Source organism: Condylura cristata, unplaced genomic scaffold, assembly GCF_000260355.1.
Source record: "Condylura cristata isolate star-nosed mole 26May11 unplaced genomic scaffold, ConCri1.0 scaffold00002, whole genome shotgun sequence".
Classification (NCBI taxonomy): Eukaryota; Metazoa; Chordata; class Mammalia; order Eulipotyphla; family Talpidae; genus Condylura; species Condylura cristata.
Genome location: NW_004567103.1, coordinates 75,720,520 through 75,738,541, shown reverse-complemented (window position 1 = coordinate 75,738,541; position 18,022 = coordinate 75,720,520). Strand labels below are relative to the sequence as shown.

Below are 18,022 nucleotides of genomic sequence, written 5' to 3'. Positions count from 1 at the left end.
TGGGATCTGGCCTACAAATTTGGCTCCATTGTCAAGTTTATCACCATCTTGCAAAGCAGATAGCCAGCTGATATTTGTGGTTATTGAAGATAGTTTTCAGGGTTTATGTGGTAGTTTTGTTTCTATGATTTAGGTTTATTGTCCTGAATAGTGTGGACATCCACCAAGGCTCCTAACCAAGACTCCTTGCCAGGATGGTTCTGGGTCCTTTCAGTCCCTCTTGAGAACTGCCACTCTATGGGTGCTAGAGAAACAAGATGCCTAAAATTTCCAACTAGGAAGGAATACTTAGATTCACACCAAAACAAGCACTTTTAGAAATTTTTTCCCAATTACTGCACATTTGTAAGATTGGTATTCTAATATTACCAGAAGATTATGGATGGTCACTTTTCTGGTAAGACAAAGCCCATGAATCTGGACAGAGGATCTGAGGAGGAGGAGGTACTATTCAATTCCTGAGGAATATATGGCAGGGTATTGCCCACTCCATAAATTTTCCATAGTCTTTTTTTTTATTTATTGCCCATTTTAGGAAATTATGAACTTTTATCTTTGAATATTAAAACTACCTGTCATTTGCCTGTTCAACATTATGAACTTAAGTGAATTTTAATAATTCAAATATATGTTACTGATACTTTACTGAAAGAAAAGTTGAAAATCCCCCTGGCATAAAAAGTAAATCTTGACCAGTGTTACTAAAACAATAGTACCAACTTTGTAGGTCAAGGGGCCAGTGAATGTACCAAACAGAACCCCCATCTGTCTATTTACTAAGACCATCACACATTGAGTCAAAAACCATTTTTCTTCATCAGTGAAATGGGTGTGGTTCAGGCTGCATATCTGTGGTCAGGTGAACTTCCTCAAGGTGGTGGTTTGTGAACTGACACCACAAAGATACTCTTTGTAGGGAAATTCTAAGAGCCTCAGGAGAAAAGAAGGGGCTGATGTTAGAGACTTGTGCTGATTTGTAACTATCCCTGTCCAGGGTATAAAAAGCAGGTCCAGGGTAATCCATGTGTGAGCCTTGAAGCTCAGGGCATCCTAAAAGCTTCTCTTGACTGTGAAATCCAACCCGTGGAAACTAGAGGTGCTATGGGTAGGAGGGTATGAGTTCAAACTAAATGAAAGGAAGCATGGACCCAGCAGACAGCTCAATAAAAGTTAGCAAGCTGCTGGTGTTAGAATATGGAGGCTTTGGAGATAATCAGGAAGAACAAAGAAAATAACCTAGTACCGAACTGGAGGCAGAAGCAACAGGGAGAAATTACTAAGAGTAACAGGGAAATGCAAAGTTAAAAAGGGGCTTGGATTTGGAGAGGGGAGGTGGGGATCAGGTTGTGGGCCATCCCTGATCCTTAGTGCTTTGAGCCTATAGAAGGAATTGGTGCAAAAAGAATAAAAATTTGACATTAGTTAACAATCTAAGGAAGGCAAGACTCAGTGAAAGTCATGAAGAAAACGTGGACATTGCTTCTGGCCACATACATACATACGGATTATGGCAAGGAAAAAATGAGTCACTAAGGTGTTTTGACAGTGGGTATACTACTACTACTATGGCAATAATACCTGAAGGTGGGAGGGCTCTTATATTCCCCAAGCACAAATAGCTATGAAAACCACAATTATCTTAAAAAAAAAAAAAGAAAAGAAATCCACTTGCTCATCCGAATTCCATCAAATAGTCAAATAGCACAAAATCTAAACCCTTCCAAAGATTAAGGAGAAACAATGTAAGATTTGCCATCCAGATAACCTTGATGTCAAAACCTGATGCAAATATTACAGACCTATTTCTCATGAACAAAGTTGCAAAGCAGTAAAAGTTTTATATATATATATAATATATATATACTTATATATATATATAAAATACATACATATATATATAAAATACATCATGAGATGAGGTTTATCTTAAAATGGCAAGAGTATCATGAGTAATGTAATACATCATATTAATAGAAAGGACAAAAAAGCCAAGAAATTGGTAAATTTAGACTTCACTATAATTTTTAAAAACTTGAAGAAATTAGGAAGCCTAAACAACTCTCATTCTGATAGTTATGTTCAAGTATCTTCATTATTCCTACTGAGTAATGAAAAAGCAATGGCTTCCCACCTGAAATTTTGTTAGATGCATTTTACCATTACCATTTCTATTCAATATGGCAAGATTTAGTATAACTAGTTAAAAGGATTCTTAAACAAAATTCACTATTAGTTGATGATACTAATTAAGAAGAAAGTCCTAAAGTTTCACAATTCACTGGATCCATAATTAATACAATCAACTGTCACAGCAATGAAGTTCCACCACACCTATTTCAGCAACACAGAATGCTGGTAGGCTGTGGAGCAACAGGAATTCATTCATTGCTGGTATGTGAAATGGTACAGCTGCTTTGAAAGACGGTCTTATAATTTCTTAAAAACTAAACATACTTTTCCCATATAATCCAGCAATTACACCCCTTGGTTGAGTTCAACTCTGTATGAGTTGAAACCTACATCCAAATAAAAACCTACACACAAAAGTTTAAAGCATTTTTTTTCATAACTACCAAAAGCTATAAGCAACCAAGATTTCCTCTAGTAAATGAATAAAGAAACTATAGCACAACTATACAGGGAATAGTCTTATTTTTTAAAAATGGGCTATTGAACCATGAAATAAGTGATATGGAGGAACCCTAGATACATGTTACTAAGTGAAAGAAGTCAAATCTGCCAAGCCTACATAACATATGACTGCAACTACAAGACACTGTAAAAAGGCAAAACTATGTAGACAGTAAATAGCTAGGGGAAGAAAGAGATGAATAGGTGAACACAAAGAATAAAAAATACATATAGGAAAGAGCTAGAGAAATGAGTCCTTTGGCATGGCAAATACCTCTATGTTAACTGATGACTCTAAGCTGTCATAGAGGAATTCTGCATTAAGTTCTACCAGCACCTAGATCATGAAACCCCTTGTAGCAAAGTTAAGGGAAGAGCCATCTTTGTCATCATCAGCTCTCAAAAATCAAAAAATAGTCCCAGCACAGCAAACCATTCCTGTTTTGTGTTTACTGAAGAAACCTCTGTGTTAACAAACCCTTGCTAAGTAGTGGAGGAAATTCACATGCACTTGTATGTTCTGGTGTCCACCTTCTGCCTGCTACACTGTTAATGTATAAACTTTGACTTGGGCACTTTTGCACAGTAGAGTACCATGAGATGGATGGCACACTTATTCATCTCTCCAGCATTGCCATTTACAATACATAGGGAAGACTATAACCACATCTGGAAAAGGTGGACCACCTATGGCTCTACCTGCAAAGTGCTCAAAGGGAAAGGTGACCAGCAAACTGTTCAAGGAGATCCACTGGACAGTGGTTGAAGGGTATGGCTCTGACCATGTAGGACGACAAACACTGCTGTGAGTGCTGTGGTTATGACATTATAGACAAGCTGGCTGGGTTAACAGGTCCACACCTCTTAACTCCAGTACCTCTCATCAAATACTTATTAACCTAATTAATGATACCTTGATATTTCAGTCCGAAATGGTGAAATTTCAGCCTCTAAATTGAATAAGTCACCCTCAACTGTATGGTGATAGCTACTAGAGCTGAGAGGTGACCCAGAGTGCTACAAGGGTCCAGAAAAATACAATGGAGAGATGTGAAGATAACTGTTTTCACAACCTTGAAGTGACCACCAGTGAGAGCAAAAAACTCCAGCCAGGTTCCTACCAACCTATTCAATGCACTAGGGCCCTTATGAACACCTATTTTAGAATTTGTTTTTAGAGTCCCTCCTTCAACCTTTCCTAAGTCCTGGAAATAAAGGCACTTTCTTTAGGGGGAACATATTTGAAGTGGTTTTGACACACTGAAAGTCCTTTTATTCTTCTTTTTGATTGAAATCAAAATGGTGGAGTTGTTCTAATAAGACTGCATCTGAAAGACATCTGAGCTCATGACAAGACTAAGAAATGCTGTGATTTATAACCTGCAAAGAAATGACACTTGTACTTTTGGGTTCTTTGATACAGAAGCTCTTCCAATAATTGAAAGACACTGTTAAAAGAAATAAAGACACAGAAATGGAAAGCCATTCCGTACTCATGAATTGCAAGAATTAACATAGTTATCTTACCCAAAGCAATATACAAATTTAATGCAATCTTGTCAAAATTCCAATAGCTTTTTCTTCAAGAAAATAGAGCAATTATTATTGGATTTTGTGTGGAATCATAAAATACCTTAATAGCTAGAGCAATTCTGAGGTGATGTTATGTCCCCAGGTTTCAAATTATACTACAAAGCAATATTAATCAAAGCAGTGTGGCTAAGGGAAAAAGACACAAAGATCAATGAAATGGAATTCAGAGTCCAGAAGTAAATGTACAGTTAATCTATGACACATGAGCCAAAACATACAATTAAAAAAAAAAGTAAAGCATTTATTCAACAAATGGTTTTGAGAAAACTGAATAACCACATAACAAATAAATCAAACTAGACTATTATTTTGTACCAAGCACAAAAATTAACTCAAAATACAAAGATTTAGATATAAGACCTGAAAACATAAAATTCATAGAAGAAAATGTAGACAAAACATATGGCATTGGTTTAGAAAGATGTCTTTGTAGACTCAACTATAGTGTCAAGGAAAACCAAAACAAATGATAAAGCTTCTGCACAGTGAAGGAAACTATCACTAAAACAAAAAGGCACCCTACCAAATGAACTTTTGTACACTGTACACTGTACATTTAACAAGGGGCTAATGTTCAAAATCCACAGACTCATACAACTGAACAAAAGGTAAACAGCTTAATCAAAAAACAAAAATTAAACAGACACTTTCTCAAAGACAGCATGCAAAAGTGCTCATTGTTACCTATCAGGGAAATGCATATCAGAAACACATCAGGATGCCATCTCATATCTATGAGAATAGCCCAATCAGTAAGACCAGAAACAAGTATGAACAAGGGTATGGAGTAAAAGGATCCCTCTTATACTGTTGGTGGGGGTGTAGTTGTCTATATTCCTATGGAAAATAATAAGGGAGTTTCTCAAATCATTAAAAACAGGTCACCATATGACCCAGAAATTCCACTCCTAGGTAACTATCCAAGAATACAACCAACACAAATTTGAAAGGATATATACATGCCTATGTTCACTGCAAGCACTATTTATAATAGCCAAGCTAGAGAAACAACATAAGTACCCAACAACAGATGGTATACACAATGGAATACTACAGAGCTAAAAAAGGTGACATCTTGCCATTTGCAGATTCTTGGATAAAATTGAAGGGGATTATGCTAGGATAAATAAATCAGAAGGAGAAAGACAAATACCAGATGACTTCACTCATATGTGGAATGTAAAGAACAAAGCAAAAGAACAGACAAAAACAAACCCTAGCAATTTGACTGCAGAGCAGAGGGGGACCAGTGGACTAGACTAGGGTAGAGAATTACTGGTGCTTTGGTGGCTGGTATGGTGTGGTAACTTAAATTTGTAGAGATGTGACTTTTTACCTCTAACACATATACACTATAATAAATCAATGCTATGTCAATAAACAATTTTTTTTTTTTTAAAGGAAGAGGTTCCTGTGTTTGTTCTAGACATCAGCAAGTAGGATGGGGAGGAGCTCAGGGACAAAGGGGAAGTGGCGTTGCAGAATACTGAGCATTCCCCTGGAGGAGAATGTTAGTAAACACCACATAGCAGAGAAGAGTTTTAAAAACACCTCAAGGTTTCGGTATGAGACAGGCTGGCTGTGGTGGTAGAACTGGTGTAGATAGGCACAGAAAAGAAATCTGGAGCAGGAAGGGGCAGTGTGTGAAATAAGATTTAACCTAAAAGACTACTGTTGCTCTGTAACTATGTGGATAAGTGGGGTGAACTAGATTGGGATTTAGAATTATTTATCAGTTCTATCACTTACACACATAGCAGGTTAAATTCCAAGAAAATTTAAGGTATACATGTTGGGGAAAAATCATAAAAGTTTTAAAGGACATTTTGGAGCTAGGAGATTTAGCATTTAAAAATAATAAAGGCTACTCTATGATACAACATTAGAATGTCATTAAAGAAAAACACTGATATATTGGACAATGCAAAAATTTTAACACTGTTTAGTAGAATCACTATTAGTAAAAAGACAAGTGAAATATTAAAACAATACTTGTAGTTCAAATCAGCGAGTAAATTTCTTGAACAAGTAAAAAGGTCCTAAAAATCAATAAGGAATAATAACAACCCATTAGAACATGAGGAAAGGAAGTGGACAGTGATTTACAGAAAAGGAAATAAAAAGAGCTTAGGATAGAGAAATTGTGGTATGTATACTCCATGGAGTACTATGCAGCTATGAAGAAAAGTGAAATGGCAGCATGAGACAAAAATGGACAAAAAGGAATGAAATAAGTCAAAAGTGAAAGAGATCAGGTGGTTTCACATATCTATGGAACATAAATACCCTGAAATCATATACAAGAATAGTATATGCTATATGGGCATATATACAAGAATACAAAAGATATCATATACAGGAATAGAAAAAAATATATGGGCATGGGTGGTTTGGTGGAGGGTGAAAAAAATTTTATAGTTGTTAAGTGTTAAAGTGTATACAGAAAAATCAAGAATGGAAGACTAGGTAACCTTCAATTAAAAAAAGCTTTGAAATACATGAAGTGATCGATAGTATACATTATCACTTGGGTAAAGATCAAAGAGTTTATCAGCCTGGTGTTTGTGAATCTTCGGAAAGAGGTCTTCCCCCACATTGTTAGTTAAAAGAATAAACGGGCAAAGATATAGAGATATTTACATATTTAGGACTTAACCCATCAATTCCACTTTCATGAATTCATCTTACATATATGTTCACACATGCGTGAAATGGCTATACACCAGGCTATATATCATAAGAGTGGTTCATAGCAACAAAAGAATGGATGTTCACACTATCCATCGCCAGGGAACTGATAAACATCCAGTAGTCATCATACAATGGAATAACCTCCAATATATTCTGTTTAAAAAATAAAAAAGCAAATTATGGGCAGATAGGTCCTTCTCTCCCCCTTCCTCGCTTCTCTAATTAAAAAAAAATTAACAAATGAGTCTATCCTTATTATGTTCTACATACAGTTTTAGCAGTTTACAAATATTAACTCAAATAATCTTTGTAATAACTTTAGCAATAATCCCTATTTTGCAAATCAGGAAACAGGTAGAGAGAGGTTAAGTTATCTGCTTAGAGACCACACAAGTAATTACATTATAGAGCAGGGATCTGAACTGAGGAAGTCTGGCTTTGGAATCTGCTCTTATCCTTTCCTACATGGTTCACCATAGTAGTGTACTTCCATTGGAGAAAAATGATAAAAATTACACACACATATGCAATTTTTGCACACCTAAACGTATTTCTGGAAGGGTACATGAGACACAATATTGGCTGTCTCTAGAAATGGTACTGATGAAGAGTTTTTTTTTTTAATAGTTAAAATAATGTCCTCAAATAATCATTTTATCAAGTGCCTTTCTGTTCCAGCATAGCCCAGTCCCTTCCTCACTGTATCCACTAGAGGGCTCCAGGGAACTCACACAAAAGTTTCCCAGTGCCCACTTCTCTGGATAGCGGGGTAAATAGCTGTTTTTCCTTGAGCTCAGCCTCTGTGAGCTGAGGCCTGGCCCCAAGTGAAGAGGGGCTGCAAGTACACAGGAAAGGTCCTGCCAGGGACTGTGGGGGGAGCACAAACTGCCTAAAGGTAATTTGAAAGGCTCTCTAATAATTGAAAAGGTACAATTCAACAGCTCCATTTCTTAGCACTTTTTAAAACAAATTGCATGTTCACATGTGTACATCCTTAGTAGGAGAAAGGTGAATTTATACCATGGGATCCTAGGTAGCTGTTGACAGAACAAAGTTCTACACTGATCAGACACAACCCACCGATTACTGAATTACTCCATGTACTGATTTGGCTTTCAGTGAATAGAAAAGTAAAGTTTCATAAAGATACGCCAGTATATTTTGTATGTAAGAAAAAACACAAAGCAATACAAGGTGTGCTCTTGCTGTGTGCGTGTTGCGTGTGTGTGTTCACACATAACTACATGTGTGACTTTACAGCTGTAAGTAAAACCCCTGAGAGGTCTAGGTGGGTTACATGCTGAGCAACAGTCGTCCCTGTAGAGCTGGGCAGTAGGCAAGAAGCCCTTTTGATCTATTGGTGATACATGACTGTTATACACTGGGGAGGCATGGATTACACCTGTCATAAATTGAAAAGTATAAACTGAGAGGTTTCACCAAACTCAAACTTAGAGGGCACAGCATTTGGGTGGCAGATTCGGGTTACCCCACTTCAGCCATAGGCAGCCCTGCCTCACTGCACCCAGCTCCCCTAGTCTCTCAGACAGGGTAAGCTGAGGGTAGCTGGTTTGGGTGACTTGAATAGCACTGTGGACAGGCTTCCCCAATCCTGGGGAATCTGTGGGCTGCACCAGGCCATGGGTTTGACACCCCTGTACCTTCAGGGCTGCCATGAGTCCTCAGCAACTGCCCTTGCAGAAGATAAAAGTGTCCAAGCCAAATAACTGAAGTCTGTCCCTTCCCTTTGTGACTGTCCTCTGACTTCTTTCTAACTCATATTTTACTAATGTATCATATTTTACTAATGTATCATTAGTAGTAGAATGTGGCTCCAGCAATCAAAACAGTGTCTGCCATGACTTAAGATTCAATACATACTTATGGAATGAGTTTAATGGGAGAAAAAAAAGAATGAATGAAAGCAGGAAGGGTAAAGACAGAAGAAAGAAGTATCACTTGAGGGGATTCAGAGGTACCAAGAAATAAGAAATGGGTGTTTTGCCAACTAGCCATGACTGAATTTTTATTCCTAGGCTGGACAGCAAGGATACAAGCAAGGATACAAAAGCTAAAGCCAATCTTCAAGCCTAGGCTGACACAGGCAGGGCTGGAAGAGGTTCTGAGGTAGGACCCAGTCCAAAAAGTTCCAGCAGGCTGGTGAAGGACTGTCCATTAAACCCCCGCACTAATCCCTGCCTGAGCCAGCACCCAGTTGCTCCACCCTGCAGGGGCACAGAATGTGTTCTGCCAAGGCCAGCTCACTCCTCACTGTTTTAATCTGTGGACCAGAAGTATGCTGTGGAAATACCACCCGCTATCACCAAATTAATCAAGAAATTCAGCATTTAAAACTTTAATCCTCTTTAATTCTTTAGAGAGGTGAAGTCTCCTGGAGGCTCTTGGATTTAGATGGGTGGCTTTAAAAATACCACCAAGTGTTCTCCCTGAGGAAGTCACTTGTATTTATATGCCTTATTTAGGGTGTGAATGATGGGCATGCTGAGGAATGAAGGGAAGGGTAAATAAAGTAATGAGGTTACTTCCAGAGGAGTTCACTCCACCACAGGAATTCTACCCGTTCCATGAAATTAGACTTGGAAGGAAATTATGCTTCTAAGAGTTATGCTTAGAAACATAAAACATGGAAATAAAGAAAAAGGAATTCAAACTTTTGTACTCTATACACTAGAATGAAGTATAGGTCTGCATCCAAATAGATGGTATGAAAATGTTTCTGGACCACTGTGTGTCCTGCCTGTTTCACACACACATTAGAAATGATTTTTCAAGTTAAGTGAGCCAGGTAGCCTGGCAAACAGTAGGTGTTATATAAATGTTTGCTGTTGCTGCAACTGTAACAGGGTGGTTCCCAGGAAAAGGGGAGGTTCCAGCTTCCCTGCCCCACCCAGAAGAAGGGTGGAGCTGAGCAGGGAGGAGAGAATCTGGAAGGAAGCAGGATAGAAAGCCAGGAGACCTGAGGGAGGCACATAGAGCAGAGACATGTGAAGAAGTGGCTTTTGTGTTTTGGTCCTGGACTGGGTGAAACAGATGTGGGCGAGAGACTGATATGGGCGAGAGACTTGTGAGGAAGTTGACTATGACAGTGTTTATCTTGCTTTTTTCCTTCCAGACTTGTCAGGCCATTTCTGACCCTGCCAGAAGGTGCTTTAGACTTACGGCAGGCTTTCAGGCCTTGTTTTGGGCCAGTCCCTTTTGGGTGGACTTTTACCCATGAAGGGATAGGTAACTTTGGGTGTTTGATTTAGAAACTATATTCTTTATCTTTTCTGTATTGCACGCTCATTGTATTAAAGTTCCTTTCTATTAAAGGTCTTATATGTTTTGTCTTGATGTGGCAGATGGCAGAAGCTATTCAGAGCAGGTATGTTTTAGGGGTTCAGGGATGCCCTTCTCACTCTCCTGTAACATAAATGCTGTTGATGCTACCTGTCCATGGGGCAGTTATCTGATTCACACCCTTAATTCATGCAAGCATCTAACTGGTTAAATTTATGCACACTATAGCATTATCACTTGGAGAGAACAGTGACTGCAACAGCCACTGATTTGCTGATATTTAAGATGATTCTTCTTCCTCTCCACCCTCCAGCATTTCCTCACACTACCTTTGGCTCACAATTTAGCAGGCATGTTAGCTGTGCATTTGACGGAGGAAAACCAGAGCTGGGCAAGGGGATGGGACAAGTGAAACGAGAAACAAGGAGTGTGAGAGGTGATGTGGATGCTCAATGGCTCCTGTCTTCTTTGCAGCTAACACTCCATCAGGGGTTGGCTGACTTTGCACAGGGTTGAATAATTGATTATGCAGGGGAAGAAGAAAGATGGAGTTTTTTAATGTTTGAGTTCAGCTCTTTTTGCTGGTCCTAACACAGCTGGGTCACCATAGATTTACTGGGCAGAAAAAAAAGCATTTGGAACAACTCTGCTTATAGTCAGTCCAGATCAGCAGTGATTTTGACTTTGAACTCTATGTTACTGAGTTAGACCCATGGCTCCCAGGCCCAGAAGGTACAGGCTGACCTGGTTGGCAGCACATGGGTACAAAAATCTCTTCAATGTACTGAACTACTGGTGTACACCCATCCCATTGGCGAAAATCCTCCTTTACCAAGGTTCTTTACGCACACATCAACTGGCTTTAAAGAGCTCAGGGAGGAGCAGAGCTAGCTAGAACTCCAGCAGGCTCTTATCTACATGCAGAACAATTTCCTGGGCTGGCCTTATTAAGCAGATTCCCAGAACCAAACCCAGATGACTCAGATACATGTGGCCTAAGCTTCCCAACTACCACTATGGAGAGGAAGAAAGCACGTTCAGTCTCTAAATGGACATTTAGATTTATCCAGGGAGAAATCTGTTCACTCTACACAGATCTTATTTTGCACAACAACCCCTGCACCCACTCTGCTCTGTAGCAGGGGCTCAGAGATGCCCCACACCCTGATGATCCACAGCCCCAGAGGGAGAGACAAGTCACTTGACTCTTCACTGTTTTCTACACACTTCTTTGATCATATCTGTCCTCTTTCTACCCCATTGTCACACCAATCTGTCCAATCAGCCTTATTTGGCTCCTTGAGCATCTGCCTTCTGAGAACTTACACTGCTGATAATGGCAAGGTTAACTGTCAGCTCTTGGGTTCATGGGCCAGGTTAGGAGACCTGGTGAGTGCTAAAGTGGCCGCTGCCCACTGATGATGGTCTCATCCCTTTGGTCCTTTACAATTCCATGGAATTTTTTCTTGTTCAAAACTCACAGGGTATCCATGACGTTTCTATTCTAGGGGTTGGCACACTTTTTCTGTCAGTCTTATTTTTTGCCTTCACGAAAAATAAGTTTTTTAATGTACAGTATAAATATTGATGTGGTAAGGTATTCTCCTTCTGAGATTATATAAAGTTTTCTATATGTACTATCAGGAATTTTATGTTTTTCTAAGTTTTCTTAAACATATTTGGGAAGGGAAACAAAGAATTTTATTTCAGAAAATACCATTTTCAAATATACTGCCAAAAAGACAGCTTAGGAGTTAAAGTGGCAATGTCATGTACTAAGAGACATTAGGGGGTAGGAGAGGTTACTGTTTCATTCTTCCTATGACACACTATTTTTTGACCAGTCAAAATGATAACTTAGGCTCAAAAATCCCATTTAGAGTCACTGGTAAACTCCACAGGAACTGACATTTGCTCATAAGGTGAGCAAAGGCAGTTTCATCAACAAACTGAAATTATTAGTTATTTCACCAATGAAAGTTCCCAAGGTACCTGTGGAAGAATTACCTGGGAGAATTACTAACAGTATCGAGTGGATAGAAATAGGAGGCTATAGGTCAGATCAGAATGGTCTATTAAATCCCTCCATCATGTTCTGAGTCTTGATTCTCTCATTTATTGGCCTCCGTTTCCTATGAAATAGGGTGGAAGAAAGGGCTCCTTGGTAATGCAAGGAGGCAAGTCTCAGCATATTAAACTATCCACGGCCACTGTAGCATGAGTTCAATCCCCTGCCAGAGAGGTAATCCACATGGTGTAACAGACCTTTCCTGTTTGCCTGCTGCTCCCCTTAGCAGTGTTATTTCACTTATTTGCCTATTCTGTTCCTCATTCTGCGTCTGGAGGAGGCTAAATGGATCATGTACATGTCTCATTTTGCTTCTGACATAATTCTTTACCCAGTGGGAAGAACATGAACTTTGGGGTCTAGCAGATCTTTATTCTGGTAGGAAAAAAGCAGATAGTGCACTTAATTTCTCCAAGTCTCTGTTTATCCTTCTCAGAAGAAAGAAAATGGTTCCTCTTTAACAGAGTAAAGAGTGATAGTTAAGATGACAATGCAGGCAGAATACTGTGACAGGACTTGGGGTATGTGCCTAGAAAACATCAGCTTCCTGGATTCGACTTCCTTTAGTGAAAAACTAAAAAGCCACTGCCTGGGGAAGCAGTGATAGGCAGGGCTTGGGGAAAACTCAAGACAATTCTGGGTTCTTCATCTTCTGATGCCAAATATAATGAAGTGTGCAAGAAAGAATGGAACATGTTGATAGGACACAGAAGTCAACACTCTGGTGGAGAGCTGGCACTATCTGAGCAGCAAAGTAAATCAGGATAGGGGCATGTTAGAACCCCCAGGACAAAGGGAATATCCATGAGTTTGTACTTACGTAAATAATTGAATGAATATTTGGAGGAGAAAGGACAGTTCTTCCTTACAAAAGAATTCCAAGTAATAAATGCAGAAGAATGAAGGAACTAGAAATGAAGATGAGACTCTAAAGTGATAATTAGCAAGGGAGAGACCCATCACTGAAACCTTTGAACAAAACTTCAGGAAAAATAGTTTGTTTTCCAAAACATCCTCATTTTAACCAAGGCAAAGTCATCCACTGTTCTGTCTTTCCCAAACAAAGGAGCCTTTTATGGGCAGTATGACTAGTGATGTGGTATCTCAAACATTCATTTCAAAATACCTCCTTCAAGTCACTTATTAATTGCAAAAGGAGAAACAGTGGACATCTCACAATGGAGAAAACCAGCAGAAACCATCTTAATGACTTGATCAAAGCTGTCTCTCTCACAACACAACCCTGATGCCACATGCCCCAGCTGACACTCTGAGAAGTGGCAGCCCATCACTTATGAGCAGCAGTCTTGACATCTCAAGACTGCCACACCAATCTACATTGAGGGACAGTGTACAAAGTGCTGGTGGATTCCCTTCAAGAGTGTCAAGATCACAAAAGACAAAGAAAGGATCTGACCGAGACTAAAGGAAATCCAGAGACATGACAATAAAATGCAACGCAGGATCCTAAGCAGGACCCTGGTGAAATCTGTATACAAATAGTAGTTCTTGTACCCACAGTAGTTCTTAGTTTAACAATTGCGCTATGAGTCTACAAGTTACTAACACTAGCAGAAGTGAAGCTGGGTACTACAAACACTATTTTCTAAGCTTTCTGTAAGTCTCAAAAGATTTCCTAGTGAAAATTTAATTAAAGGACATTGGTATGAGTGAGGTGCAAGTCAGTATCATTCCTTTACATTCTACCCAAACACTTCACAGGGCACGCCTGCCCACCCTCATGATTGGGAGGGTGACCTCTATGTGACATCATCCCAAACACCTGTTTACTTTACTCTTACCCCAAAGGGCCACATGAAAGAACAGCGTTTCAGAAGGATAAACTTGAGGGACAACTACAGGGAGAACGTTTTTTCCACAATCTTCTGTTTCCTTCTAGAAAAGGGGATTCAATCAGTGTAATTCCTGGCTCTATCCCCTTTCCTAAGGGAGGTAAGATAAGACATTGTGGATGGATATATTTGGAAGAATAAACCAGGCATATTCTGCTCACCCTCTTCTTTCTCAGATTTGGGAGTAACTGGCTTGTTACTCCCAAAAGAAAGATTTATTGACATTTAAAGTAGACCTGGGGGGTAATTAGGGAGATGCAGTTTTCAGATGTTTCCACTCCCCACTCCAAAAAGAGGGGAATAACAAACTTCTAAAGATATGTTTATTGAGAAAAATCACTAGCATCCTAAAGAAATGTCCGATAGTTGACAAAAGGACTTTTTTTTTGCTCAGAAATAAACTTAGTAACTAATCATGTATAGATAAATGTAGACTTTACTGGCAGCACCAATCATAAATCTTGACAACTTACATAACTGAAAAGCACCATGTAGGTTTACCTTTGTGAACCCCCTGCACCTTCCCTCAGACCACAGAGCACACAATTCAAAGGTCTCTGGAATGTGCTTTTTGGTTTATTGGTCCCCCAATAATCCCTTTTGTTTCAACTGACCAGGTTTCAATTTCTTATTTAACAGGCTCACAGAAATAGGTGTGCTATTCTGCTCCTTAGAGCAAGACACTCCACTCTCACTCGGTTATGTGGAAAATCAGTTAATCTTGAAGTCTATTTGACTCTCACCTCAAAGCTAACCCCTCCAACTTAGTAACAACAGTGAAAAATTTTGGCCTCAATGCATTGGTCCTTGTTTTATTTTTCTAATTTGCTTAGAACCTGGGTAAGAAAAAAAAAAAGGCTGAAAGTGATTGGCACTCTCTAGACATCCCCAAGTTCCATTTGCCTCAGTTTGCTCTGTGTCCTAGTATTTACATCTAGAGCTGTGGTTTTCTGTGGAGGTGGGAGGCATTTGTTCCACAAATTTACACCAAATAGCCTCTAGGCTTTGAAAATTGTGAACACTAACATATCACCCCCTCCCTCCCCCCGGAGAGTTGAGTTGCACTGTGGCAGAAAAGAGTATCAGGAGGACACCCACCCACCCACCCACTGCCACTTCTCCCACAGATGACCATGTCTCCCTGGGTAACAGATTGATGGAAGCTCCTTTGTTACAGCTGTGGCCTTCTGTGCAGTACCAGGGATTGGAGGCAGGGAGAACATATTGTTTCCCACCAGCTTTGGGACTACAGTTCTATTAAAACTTACTTATATAGCATGTTTTTTTTTTTTTTTAAAGATTTATTTATTTGTGCATACAGAACTGGGGTACAGGCCAGAGGCTCAGGGGTGACGAGAGGCTTCAACAGAGACAGAGTGGGGAACAGAATAGGCAGATGGAGATCGACGAAGTACACTGCTGAGGGGAGCAGCGGACGGGTCAGAGGTCTGCCACACCATGTGGTCACCTCCAGGGCAGGCGGGAATCGAACTCATGCGGAAGCGGCTTTAGATTCTCAGTGCTGTGCTTTAACCCGCTGCACCACCAGGGAGGGCCAATATATAAGCATGTTTTAAAATAATTTATTTTCCTAGTTTTCTCACTCTTGTCTCTGCACCAATGATCAGTTAAAACAGAGGAAGAAAGCATGAATTCTCACTTCTTTCTGGACCATCACACCTTTATCTTTTGCAATAGTTTCCTTTGCCTCTACGCTTTGCCAGTGCAAAGATGGAAATTTCTATATAGAGCCTTTAATAGCCCATTACTTTTCACCCCACGTTATGTAATTTAGTTCTAAAGTCAAACAACTACAGCAAACTGCTACTTGTGTGAATACCCGTCTGGGAGCCAGACTAATCTTCCTCTACTCAAAAAAATAACCAACACTTACTACACCAGAGTTATGATTACATCACAATAAATATTCTATGCAGGACTGGGAACAGCTCCTCAAAGAAAAATGCTTGGGAATAGGTAATTGGAATGAACTATATGCATTTTCACTGAGCTATGAAAGAAACTGCAAGAAAAAAGATCTTCGATCTGTTCTCAACATTTTTTTTTTCCTCTTAAAGAGTGTCATGTGAAAATTTTGGCAGTTGTACATTCTAATGGAACATCTCAGGAAGAAGAGGCTTAGCTCTACTGGTGCCTTGTTACTGCCATGCTGGGCACCATTTGTCAGAGAGAGAATATTTGGAAGGAGTTCTGTTCTGGACAATTTGGCTTTTAAGCAGTCTTCCTTTGCCACAGATGTAAATTATTTTAAAATCAAAGAATCACTTTTCCTTTGAGGTTCAGGTGGTCTCAGGAATCAAATAAGAATGCGAACAACCCATTTTTAAAAGGCAAAACAACACACCAAGTAGAGTCAATTCACATTGCACAGCTGTGCGGATGCCAGGCTACTGTCCTCCCTTTCCGGTCAAGCCGGTAAAAATGCAAATGGAGAGAAATGCTAAGGAGCATCCATGGTGCCAGGAGTCCAAACAGACGTGGCAATACAATAGCCACAACAGCACAGACATGAAACAAGGGACTGCAAGGACATTCTTTTTCTTCTTAATAGGGATGTGTTAACGTCATTATTCAGAAGCCTTTGATTACCCTTTTCAGAAGTTTTTTTGTTGAGTTTAATTTTCAAGGCTGTTAACCACTGATGCTAACTTAATTATAGTAAGCAAACAACCAATCCATAATGTATTATGCCGATTGCCAGTTTAATGTTAGTTTCACATTACATTTGGATTTCTCTGCTCATTTATAACATTCTTTGCCAAGAAGGTTTCTGCACAGTCACTTGTTTTTCCTTAGCTGTTATCTTTGTTCCCTAGTTTGCCATGGGGGATTGAGGGAACAGATATTTATGACTCATTATCTCAGTATTAACAGTGCTTTTCAATGATTTATGAAACTGTGCTTTTGCATTTTTAACCTTGCAGTCCTTCTGATTATTGTTCTGAAATGGTAAGATTAACATAGTGGGGCCCAAAGATTCATAATCAGCCTTTGCATACAAATTCAGCCAGATGTAGGAAAAATAGAGTCCTTGATGGCTTAAAGGATCCAGATGGGATATTCCAAGACACTCTAAGCATTTAACCCAAAATGCCTTTGCATTTGTCACCATGTACTTGATATTCTCTTCTGTGGACAGTATCTTTACACTGACATTTAGTTAGAACTCTGATATCTTCACACTTGGGAAACTAAAGTTCTGGAATGTCACATACATCTTGAACTAAACTTCTAGGACTTCTAACCAACTAACTTGGACATCACTTGTTAACATGCAAGTTTCTTTCCCTTTCTTACATATGACAACGATTCAGGACAAAGGCTCCTTGATGATGCATGTCACAATTTATTTTAGGTAAGTGCCTGGATGATGTTTGGGACATGGAACTCCTCCTTTTTCCAGAGACCCCAGAAAACTGCACTTTCACATTTTCCAGTTTTGTGTCTGGAGGTCTGAAAAGTAATTTGGCAGATACTAACAGTAAGCACCAAGTCGCCACCCTGCCTTCTTCCTTACAAGTACTGGCTTATGAGACAGCAGTTGGGCCAATGAAAGATAAGCAGATTCTCTCAGGGAGACACTGAGATTTTGTTTTATTACAATGAAAACCTACAGAAAACCCTTGACACTATTTCTTACATTTGATCTGTGTGCAAAAGCCATCTGTAACTGAGGCCACAAGTCTGAGGACAAAAAGCCCATATGCTTACAAATGTGAATAGAAATGGAGAGAACCTGGATCTTTGATGACATCACTGAGCTGTGGAAACAACCCAAGACCACCTGCTTCTGGGCTATCTTGTTAGAAAACCATAAAATCTTATGGCTTCAGTCTCTTACTTGCAGGCAGAAGTCTCTTTAAGT

General features: G+C 39.4%; 1 protein-coding gene across 1 annotated transcript in view; it reads right to left on the bottom strand.

Annotated features, from left to right (window-relative positions):
* LYPD1 (LY6/PLAUR domain containing 1) overlaps positions 1-18,022 on the bottom strand; it is a 31,658-nt gene that overhangs the window by 1,041 nt on the left and 12,595 nt on the right. The gene's annotated exons all lie outside the window — the stretch shown is intronic.